The sequence below is a fragment of the Meleagris gallopavo genome, chromosome 3 (assembly GCF_905368555.1).
Source record: "Meleagris gallopavo chromosome 3, MGAL_WU_HG_1.1, whole genome shotgun sequence".
NCBI lineage: Eukaryota > Metazoa > Chordata > Aves > Galliformes > Phasianidae > Meleagris > Meleagris gallopavo.
This window is the reverse complement of record NC_139406.1, coordinates 26461347-26473433: the sequence shown is the minus strand read 5'-3', so window position 1 is coordinate 26473433 and position 12087 is coordinate 26461347.

Below are 12087 nucleotides of genomic sequence, written 5' to 3'. Positions count from 1 at the left end.
TTCTCAAGTCAGCAGTTCCTCAGCAAGGCTATCACCTTCAAAAAGTAAGATGAATTATTAATTTGTGTGGGTACTTCAAATTACATCCAGTAGACACACTAATTTCCCTTCCCTGTTTAAAAGCTTTTGTTCTGCTCAGATTTTATATGGAATTCACTGCTGGAATGTCCTCTTGGAAACTGCTTTTGCATCTACAAAGCATGATGTGGCCTTTTTTTTTTATGTCCACTTTTTAGCTTTTCTAGAGCTGAAGATAACCTCAAACTTAAATGCTTTATGTATTGCATTCTTTATTTTTGTGTCTGCTGAGTCAGATCACCAACAAAGATAAAAACCTAAAAAAACCCAGACAGAACAAAAAACTAATCCTCAAACCACATATAATTAAAAAATTACCTTCAGAAATTGTGGTGTTTCAAATCTTAATGTTACATAGTGGTTTCTGGGTATATTTATATAGATACACATCCATCAGCTACCTGAAAAACAGGTCTTATTTAATGTATATAATATCACAACTGTGATATAAATACACAAAGAAGAAATTCTTCTCCACTATGTTTCTCCCTTTTCAGAAGAAGATTTCTTACAGAGCTTCCTTAATGTAACGCCATCAATATTCGTTGCTATTGAAATGTACAGTCTATTATTATCTTACCCTTATGAGATGTTACCATAGTTATGATTATTTTGATCTGTAAAGCCTACAGGGAGCAATTCAGCCCTTTATCTGCTGCTTATGCAATATGGTAGAAGAGAAGGTTATGTGAGATGAAGAATACAAGGGTATGTTGTTGACAGAACTTCATATTTCAGCTGAATTATATACAGGTTATGGCCATCACAATATGAAACACTAGATTAGATAGTTCTTTTCATACCAATAGTTAGTCCAGTCTTAATTAAATATTCCAGTTTGATCTTCACATAGGGGCAGTCTAGAGACCAACAATGGTCCCTTCCTACTTTAAAATCTTCCAGACATTTTTTTTTTTTTTTCTGAAAATGGAAAGAACTTCCGGAGCATTCCACTAGAAAATATTTTATATGCAAGAATATAAATTTGAACATCAAATTCTGATAATTAGTGCTTTCCTCAGCTTATGAGTTTTTCTGTGGTTAATAACACCATTGTTTAAAAGTGGAGAGGTGCATACCTTGTCCTTATAGTAAGTGCAACACTTTTTCTTCAAAATCAGTCTTTCATTATTGAAGTCAGTTGAACAGTAGTGTCTGTCAACAGTTGATACCAAGCTTGCTCATAACCTTTGCAGAAGTTCTGAATGTGCTTTCAAAGAATTTACAGCAAATCTGTACAATTTTATGGAGCAGAAAGAATATGAGATTTATGTGAAATTCAGTGGCTAAATGCAGGAGGAGCAAATGATCATCAGAAAATCCTTGTAGTACAGAGGAATCTCAACACATTATACAATTGTTTAAACGTGCTTTAAACAGTACAAAACTCAATTCTTCACTGGTTTTATTTACCAATCAGTATGTTAGACTTTGTGTCTGAAAACAGACGACATGAATCTGTTACTAGCTTTGAACTAGGAAGCCAAAGCCTAACACCTCAAGGAATGTTTGGATGTTGTGTTGAGGGATATGGTTTAGTGACAACTATTGGTGATGGGTGGATCTTGTGGGTCTTTTCCAACCTTGGTGATTCTATGATTGTAAGTGTCATTACATAGGTCCAATGAGACAGTAGTAAATCTCCTGTTTCAGGTCCCTTCTCCTGGACCTGCTCAAGGCCAAAATCAGAATTTCTGTCACAGGGATAGTGAAAGGAAGATTGTACATGCTAGCCGCAATAAAGTATCACTCACTACTTTGAGGATCTTGTTTCAGCAGTTCATCTGATGCAAAATTCATCAATTTCTTTTAAAAAAATTGCCTTAGATGATGGTGATGTATTTCTGCTTTCAATTAATTTTGGTTGTCTTCAGTGGCCTATATTAAAAAAATTGATGCATTTGTGTTGATAGAACACATACGCCTCATCACAGTTAAAGTAAAATACATTGATTAGTACTTCGTACATTCCCAGCGTTATGAGTCCATTTAAAGAGTTACACTATTGCACTACTGTGGCCATCCTCCATATATGCATACATTGTGAGAGCCGTTTGTTGTAGAGGAAAAGGATGCCTAGCTGATGGCTTGTCTCTGGGGAAGGATATTGCCAGCAACAGAGTTTTCAGAGATGTGAACTGGAACCAAAGGCTGAACCTGGTGCCCAAGTGAGGCAGAAGGCTCTGAGGGGGCTCCTCACAATCTGCTCCCACCCGCCTCCATCCAGGCGAACAGGCCCAAGCTCCATGGCTGTCCCCAGGCAGGGCTGACTGGCAATAACTTCCAATCCATCCCAAGTATTTGTGGCAGGTTGCAGAGGCCTTGGAGCACAGGACCCCTCCCTCTCATGCTACAGCATGGGAGAATCTCTTCTCGAAAGTACTTCTGCTCCTTAATAACAATCCATGGCACTTTTGTGACACACTCATCATTGCAGGATACCTTTTAGTCAGGGTTGAAGGGCTGTGACATTTAGAACAAGAATGTGCTGGTCCTGTGTTGCCCATAAAGGAACAATAAATCCTGTCTGCAAGGACAGCAATTACAAGGTATAGTCTCCATATCTGTAGGCTGCAAAAACTGAAGGTGACTAGGAGAAACAAGTTCCCCCCATTTATTTCTTCCACAGTTTTACCTTGCAGTTTCTTTAATGACTGTCTACTTTGTGATCCACAAGCCATCTGAAAAATCTGCATTCACAAACTGAGAAATCTACTGCCATACGTATACTTTAGACAAGTATGGAATATGAAAGAATTATTCTATGGCGTCTGGTATATATTTCATAGGTTTTCCTATAAAATACAGCCATTTGGACCACCCTGCTACAATATGATAAGAAGAGAATAAGACAGAAATGAATAATGCAATTCGAATATTTTTACTAGAAGACTAGAATATACTTCTTTTTATTCCCCTGCAGGAAATACATCATTACTGAGAATTTCTTCCACATATTTATAAATGCAGCATGGCTTGGAGATTCAGTCTTTTTTCCCATTCTTTTTAATGAAAATCACAGGAAAAAAATCATTGCTATTCATTTTACAGTGCTTTAAATATGATGTGACACACAGAGAACTTTGTTGAAGAACAAAGTTGCAGTCAGACTTCAGAATATAGAAATTTCCAGGTTGTCTTTGTGCATACTAATAATTTCTATAAGGAATTCAAAATAGTAACAGAGATATTCCTTAAAAAAAAAAAAAAGTGTTGGTAGAATCATCATATCATCATCACTTTTAAACCCAGATAATTAATATTGGGCTCTTAAATCTATCTAGGCTGTAAAGAGTAAATTTACTTTTTAAAGACACTGGATGCTCAGCCCTTTTGAAATTATATGGTTATTTATATGATTAAATGTGCTTTAGAAGCCTGTAATTAGCCATTTTGGTTTAAAAATCTTGACTTGAAATTAAGGCCATCCTAATTTTTTTCTTTACTATACACAAGTGATAAATCCTTAAGATGGAGACATTAGGCAAGTTCACATTGCCTGCTCCTGCACCAGCTGAAGCCCTGGGAAGTAGGAAGTGAAAATTATTTTTGGACAGTATTGTTTTCTCCTCACACAGAGATATTGCGACAGAAAAAACAGTTAACAGAAAAAAACCCAAAAACCTGACAAACACAAAATGAGAAATGGATCAGAAAGGAGGGGGGGGGAAACACATTCATAGATGAGGGGGAAAATCAAGGGGAAGATACAGAGCAAAAATCTGCTGAACAAGAAATGCATTACAGATGCTGCTGCTTGGGAGCTGTGTGTGTATGCAGAGCTTTCTTAGCAGTAATAGAGGGCACAGACTTCCATTTCAAGACTGACATGGCATTCAGAAGTCTTTCCATTAACTTCAATGAGATTTGGATTAAGCACTTAGGGCTAAAAAAGGTTATGCTTAAACCAAATCCCTTCTTTTTTTTTTTCTTTTTTTTTTCCCCCCAAGAAAGGAACTTAAATTATGCAAAAAGTTGTAGTAAACTCAGAAAACTCACAGAGTTCACAAGTTCTGTGAATCCCCCATATTTACACTGCCTCCTTTGGAACTTGTGCTTGGAAAGGGAGAAAAGAAGCTTATCTGTGAATTTAAATGAGCTCAGCAATGGCTGGGGCTGCAGAACGTCACACAAGATGTATTACAAACAAGTCAGCAAAGTAGTTTATTACACCAAAAGCGTGCAAAGGATTAAAGAAATACAAGGGAAACCCTGATTGCTATTGTGCTTTGGGATTAATAGAGTTCAAAATAAAGCCAGTGTATTTGCATAGCCTAACTCCTGCGCTTGAACATTTGAAATACGTTGCAGTTATACTTTCTGCTGAAAACACAAAAATTAACAAGTAAAACTTTGAAGACAACAAAAATTTAATAAACATTTTTATGATTTTTTTTTCCTTTCTTTTAGTGCCTGTTGTTACTAATTTCCTTTACTACTCTTTTAATGTAGGCAGTCTGCGTGCTTCTGGGATTTCCAGCCATACCCCTTGGGTTCACATGCTGAACACATCCAATTTCCAAAGGAGTCTTGCAGCACAGTAATATTATTTCCTTATTCATCACAAACATACCTTCCCAACACTTTCTTTAACTACATCCTCCTCCAGAGCTGTAATTTAATGGCTACTTGGACAGGGTGAGGGTGCCCAGGTGATGGCGAGGTGCTGTGATGCTGTAGTGAGGACATGGATGCGTGTCCTGAGGAGATCCCTTCTGGAGCAGGGCCTGGTGTGAGGAGGGAGGGGTGGCAGAGTGGGGCTTTCAGACGTGTCCCAAGACCCATTGCCCAGCTTCCCTGTGCTGCTTAGGGCTTCTAAATCCTATTTTAGTGACAAAGTGCAGAAGATGCTCAGATTTGAAAAGAAAGCAAGTACAGATTGCAGCAACCATTAGCCAGAGTCACATGCCACGGGCTCCTGCATTGTGTCATGTTGCACTATAGCTCACTGCCTTTACAGATCAAGGTAAAATCTGATATTAAAGAGAATTGTGCTTTTCTCTTCCTGTAAGTCTTTGTCAAACCCGAGTGTTCTTTAGATTTTTAGCGATACATACTGACATTTCAGTTCCTTCTTCCTGCATGTGATCACCTCTATACAGCTAAATTTTTCTAGTCGTGACTTATCTACTGGCTCTTGCATTATGTTCCCATGAGATTACTGATGTCCAGCATTCATAACATTTCCTTCATTCAGAGGAAGGAGTGCTTTGTTACTCCTGAGCTCCAGAGACTTAGAGAACAAGTTTTTGATACTCTAGTTCTTTGTTCCCTCATTTTTTCCTGGGGACTTTCCACTAACCACTTCAACCTCCATACAGTGGGTGAGTAGATGACTTTTCCCCTAAGAGGTAGCAGCTACTCCATTGTTTCAAAGTGCTCTTATTCAAGATTGTTCTGGTTACTGAGTCTCAAATACTCCTCAGCTGGAATATACATAACAAGAAGCCCTCATATTAAAAGCCAGATATTCTACTTGCTAAAGCCTATTGTGATATGGAAATTGCATTAAAGAAAACCAGAATTAATATTAATTTCTCAAGAAATGTGGCTGTGCCAGAACTGTTTCAGAAAATACCGCTGTTCTTTTATGGCCCCATATTCATAGCTGTGAGATAGGCAAGTTCTTTCTGAAATTAGTCTACAAGAGTGAAGCTAAAGTTATGCTATAACATAGACAGGAAAAAATAACCCTTAAAATTAGATTTTGCTTAGCAAATACATTGGCTGCTAACAGTTTATTCTTCTGTTTAAAAATCATGCAGTTAATTCACAGCTGCTCCTGCTATCTTTAGAATATTATTGCTCATCAGTAGGGATGTGGACATATTCAAATAGAACAGATAAAGTAAATGACCTTGAATATTTGTCCTGTCTGACAGTCCTATAGTAAAAATTTTTAGAAAGGCTTAGTTGATATAAAAACCCTAAGTAGTGAAGCCAATGGCATTAAGTAATTATTCTATCTTCTCTCATAGTCTAATTAATTTCAAATCGAATATTACCTTTGAAAATATTTGTGTTAAATGGCAGGTGAATAGAAAATTGAAAAGTTTAGTACTCTATATAAGCTTTGGTTGTTCCTAATGATCTGCTTTTGTCAGTTCTTAGGATAAGATCTACCATTAGGCTGAGTATTTTCATGATATTTCAGTGTTTACATTTCCTAAAAAGTCCAAAATTATGCTGACCTGGAGAATTCAGATGAACTTTGCTATAGCACTTCACTGGAAATGATCAAAACCTATACTTAATAAAGGAAATAGCTTCTTTTCCCATTGCCCAAACATCCTTTGAAAACCTCCTGTCCAAGAATTCTCAAATACTAAAAATTTAAATGTGATAGTTGTTAAATATTTCATTCTGCACCTTTTTGTTCTGCATTGAAAATTTCCATATGCATGAATTAAAGCATTTTATTGAATGCATTATGAAGAACTCTGTTTCAAGAACATAATTTTTTATTGTGCATTACATTACTTCACTGGAATTCAGGAAGAGGTTGGCTGGTAACTGATGCATTGGCATTCATGAGTCTCTTATGATGAATAGAAATCATACACTAAGTGGTAAGTAATATAGGCCTCTCCTAGGTGAAGAGAGTGGACAGCTTAAACTACTATATTTACTAGGTAGTATGTCACAGTGAGAAAACATAAGTTAACATTCAGCTGAACAAAATACTATTTCAGTTTTGGGGATAGATTGTTGTGTTTTATATTTGTTGTTCTTTTTGTTGTTTTAAACTGGTATTTCTCCACACAGAAAGTTTAAGAACAAGTCTTGCCTATGTGACATCCATCTACAGGAGGGGTCAGAAGAACGATCTGGGGAACTACAAGCATGTCTGTATCAGGAAGGCTTATGGAGCTGTGTGACATAGGCTGGGGATGTAGTCAAACTAGACTTTAGTAAAGCCTTTTACTCTGTCTCCCACAGAACTCTACTGGAGTATCCGGCAGCCAATGACTTACACAAGTGCAGTCTTCTCTGGGTAAAGGCTGTCTGGATGACTAAGTCCAGAAAGTGGCAGTGAATGGAGTTAAGTCCAGCTGGCATCTGGTCATGAGTAGTGTTCCACAACAGTCACTATTGGGATCTGTCTGGTTTAATATATTTATTGATGATCTGAATGGGAGTATTGACTATGTCCCCAATAAGTTTGCAGATGACATCAAGTTGGGAGGAAGTGTTCATCTGCTTGAGGATAGGAAAGCCTTACAGATGGATACGGATAGTCTGGATTGATGGGCTGAGGCCAATTGTATGAGCTTTAAATAAGTGCCAGGTCTGCACTTTGGTGACAACCCCAAGATCACTGAAGGCTTGAAGCAGAGTGGGAGGAAAGCTGTGCAGTGGAAAAGGATCTGAAGGTGCTGGTTGACAACCAACTGAACATGAGCCACCAATGTGCCCAGGTGGCCAAAAAGGCCAATGGCATCCTGGCTTGTATCAGAAGTACTGCAGTCAGCAGGAACAGGGAGGTGACTGTCCCTCTGCACTATTGAAGCCACATCTCAAGTACTGTGTTCAGTTTTGAGCTCCTCACTACAAGAAAGACATCAAAACCCTGAAGTGTGTAAGGAGAAGGGCAACGAAGATGTGAGGGGTCTGGAGTACAAGTCTTATGAAGAGAAGCTGCAGGACTGGTATCATTTAGTTTGGAGAAGTCTCAAAGGAGACCTTGCCACTCTCTACAATGACCTGAAAAGAACTTAAAACAAGGTGTACAATCAATAAGAGTACAGGGATGTAAAATCAATTGGCATACAGAGTTTTAGGCTAAGGAGGATTATTGCAATAAAAAGATAATAAGTGAAAAATGCTTACCAATGTTGAGGCTTACAACATTCTCCCCAAGGAGTGACCTCCAGGAACAGATCCTTCCTCAGGGACAGTCAGCCCTTAAAAGGGATCTAGGAGAGGTGGGAGCAGGCTCCACCCCTTCTGGTAGCACAGGTGAATTACCTTCACCTGTGTTCCTGTGGCTGACTCATTGCTTGCCTCAGGAGATCAATCAGAGGTTCAGGCAGTTCCTATACACAAGGTGTGTGTCAGTCTCTTCTTCCTGGTAACTAACAATAGGGAGGTTCAGATTGAACACTAGGAAAAAATTATTCTGTGAAAGAATGGTGAGGTATTGGAACAGGCTGCCCAAATAAGAGTTGAAGTCACCATTACTGGAGATGTCCAAGAAATGTGTAGATGTGGCAGTTTGGGCCATGGTTTAGTGGGCATAGTGATGATGGCTTGAGATTTGGACTTGATGATCTTTAAGGTCTTTTCCAACTTCACTGATTCTGTGATTCTAAGCACCTCCTATTTGTGAGCATTCCTCATTCTCATGGTGTAAGAATTACAGCTTCTATTTAATATTGTATTGGGAGGCCTTACTGGAACCATTACGTAAGTTTCAATGCAGAAATGCTTCACCCAGAAGCTCTTTCAGTATTACATCACAAGCATCGCAGTCGGATCACTCTCAATTCATTGCAAAGAAACCTTGAACATGTACCACCAGTTTATAAATAAATTATTAACAAATGAGTTCTCAGAGAGAATCAATACTATCAGATGTATATTTACTGAATGGACTTGGAGTACTGGTTCTGCTAGATCACCTACGACACAGAAATGTGGGACAGAAATTTGTTTCAGAACAAGCAAAATGCACTTTCAACTTTATTTCCTTGTCCATTGCATGGCTTGGTAATTTTTTTGTTACTTTTCAAATTGAAGTATAAATGAAATCTTAACCTATCTTTTCCAAAAATTGCAATCATTTGAAAGGTGGTTGTACCCCACCCAGTTGTGTACTTTTTCTCAAATAAATACTGTCAGTGTTTTTCTGCTTTATAACTTAATATGGATGTATCTCCATGCTACTCTTCTCTCTGAGCAACAGCAAGGATTATTATTACTGAATCCCCCTAGCTTCAAGGTACAAGACTTTACTAGTTGATATAAATTGAAAGCTTGTACTTTCAGATCTACATCTGTAGAATTTGACAAAGTGGCAAGACAGTTTTCAGGTAGTATAGTGGCCTATGCACGTGCTGTATGCCATTTGTTCTCTGTATCTGCCAATGACCTCTGAAACATTTTGAACTGGCTGTATGGAATTGTATCCTACGCTTTATCAGATGATACATTTTTTATATTATATACAATTCATTGTCTTCATCATAAAAACCTGTGTAATGTTCTAATTTGTAATCATGCTTGCAAAATGGTAGCTTTTCACTATAGAAAGAAGTGTTAAAGACCACCTTGATGGAGGGCTTTATGGGTATAATTACCCTGGTATAAATGTTGCAGTCCTTTAGACCTACTTTTTCATTTCATCAATTTTTTTCTTTTAATCACCATCAAAAATTGTTAGATTTCTCATCAGTTTTAAAGGATTCAAAATCTGTTGGATTCCTGTTCTGTTCTGCCTGAATAATCGGCTGTAATTGCCACTTTCTCTACAAAGAATCTTGAGTTTAACTATTAGATGCCGGTATACTAAAAGAAAAAAGCATTTCTCTAAACAGAAACTGTAACAACAACAACAACAAACTTGATTTTTCAATCAGGAGGATAACTGATTAATGGGAAAAGAATGATGCTTTGCCTAAAGCAACTAACTCTCTTTTTATTAAAATACGTCTCTATAGTTGATATCTGATAACATACTGAGAGAAGAATATACACATTCTCACACACAGTGCAGTATAGTTGCTGTAATTAATAGAATGATTTGGTATTACTAAAAAGAGAATAACAATATCATCAAAATTTTATGAAAATGTACAGTCCTACTGATAATTTGAATAGAGAATATGCTTGTACTTGATATTCTAAAATTTCCTCATTCACTTTGCATTCATCCTACTGCAGCATGGACGTAAATCCTACTCATAAAAAAGCTAAAGGAGAAAAAATCAGAGCTAATTAATTTGTAAGCCTTAGAGGGAAATGATTTTAGTCTGTGACATGATAACTGGAGTAGTGCTTGCAAACTCAGTAAACATGGTCTTGTATATTTTTTATTGCAGGTAAATGATGAGTCTGATATTTTTCCACATATGTAATAAAATACCTGCATTAATTCATGTTGTCATATGTTACTGGCAACAGAAGAAAAGCTTAATCTTGTAGGAAATGGGCATGCATTACTCAAAACATGTCTGCAAGCTTTAATCTAATTTAAATACTATTTTTGTTAGTAGTCCCTTGGGGCACACAATTTCAAGCTATCCACTGTGTGTTAAAATGAATAGTGCTAGGTTTTGAATCATGTTCTCTGATTTTCTGCTTGCAGCCTATAGATGAAAATGCCTTGGAGATGTGTTTATATATCGTAAATATTTGAGAACACAATTGTGTGCTAAATGCAAGAAATTAAATATGAAGGACACATCCCACAGATAGCTTTGCCCATAGGTCCATCTTCAGCTCATATATAGACCTTTGCAACAAACAGTTCTAGCACTATACCTATGTAAAACTGCAACATCAGAATTACTTACTCTGAGCAAAGCTACCCAGTAAGCCATCTCTAAAGATAGCCTAACAAACTTTCAGAGTGAAACTTGAGTAAGAAACTTGGATCATTAAAGAAAGTTGCAGGATAAAACACAGAGAATCACAGAAGCGTAATGTTGAACGTACCTCAGATATTTCCCCTGTTCCCATTGTTGCTCTAAGACAGAATCACCTCTCCTGATATAATTCCCAACAATAATTCAAATCTTTTCTGAAAGATTTTCACTGGCCACAGCCTTCCTAGGCAATCTCTATCAATTACATTGGCAAGGGATTTTTGCTACCTCATAGCTCATAATATCCACTTGAAGATTCCTTACTGCATTTAAACTCATTACTTTTTGATCTACTGTGACCTCTGGATTATTTCCAATTATTGCATGTTCCTTCTCTGAAACACAGTTCTTGAAAGTCATTCTTTATTTCAGCTGAAGCCAAATCAGAGATAAGGAAAGCAAAGTAAAATTTATTACGTTCTCTCCTTCATACTTCCTGATAAGCTGTTTCCATTTTAAACAACAGCATGAAACTGCTTCTGTTTATGACACGTTACAGCCCCTTCAAACTCATTTTTGAGAAGATATCTATTTAATTGTTCAGACATTGTACTTTGCACTTACCCATATCATTCTTTCAGATCATATCTTTATGTCATTTGCAAATTTAGTAAGCTTGTTTTCCATTCCAACGTTTGTGTCTTCAGCAAAACTATTGAATAGGAGATAAGCAATGGGAGAATTTTGTGTAACTCTATTTGACATATCATTATTTTAAGTTAGTCAACTTGTTTTGCATTCTCCTTATAAGAATGTCATCATGACCATGTTTCTTGTATAATTTATGGAATGTTCATGCAAGAATATTAAAAGTATTATTAAAGTTAAGATAAATGACCTCAGTAACTTTTCTCCACCCAGCCTGCCATCCTATCTAGCGGGAAATTAGATTAGTTTGACAAAATATGTTCTTAGGAAAAAAAAAGTCACATTGGCTACCATCTGCATGTTACTTCCTCCTTATTTTTCAGGTATGTACAAGCAGTTCATCTGAACATCTTTTCCACAGTATTTTGGGCACCTATCCTATTAATTGTATTAACCATTTTATCACAACTGTCTTGTTTAGTGAAGATTGCTAGGAAAAATGTCAAATCAAACACATTCATGTTCAAGTTCCCCTACAATTCTCCTCTCTGTTAAGTAGACCAGTCTTTGATCATCCTTTTTTACTCTTAATAGAACAAATTTAAGAACTATTTTAAAGTATGAAATTATTATTGTAAGTAAATAATATTTTTTTCCAGTGTCACTACTGGACAGTTGCACCTAATTCTGTGCCCTGTTGGTCTGTTTGTATGTTTTTTTTTTTTTGTTTGTTTGTTTGTTTTTAATGTAGTGACATGTTTCTGCAGGTTTTGTTTGTTTGTTTTTCAATTTTCTCTGTGAGTCTTAGCAGGTATGAATGTCTTTTCTTCCTCTT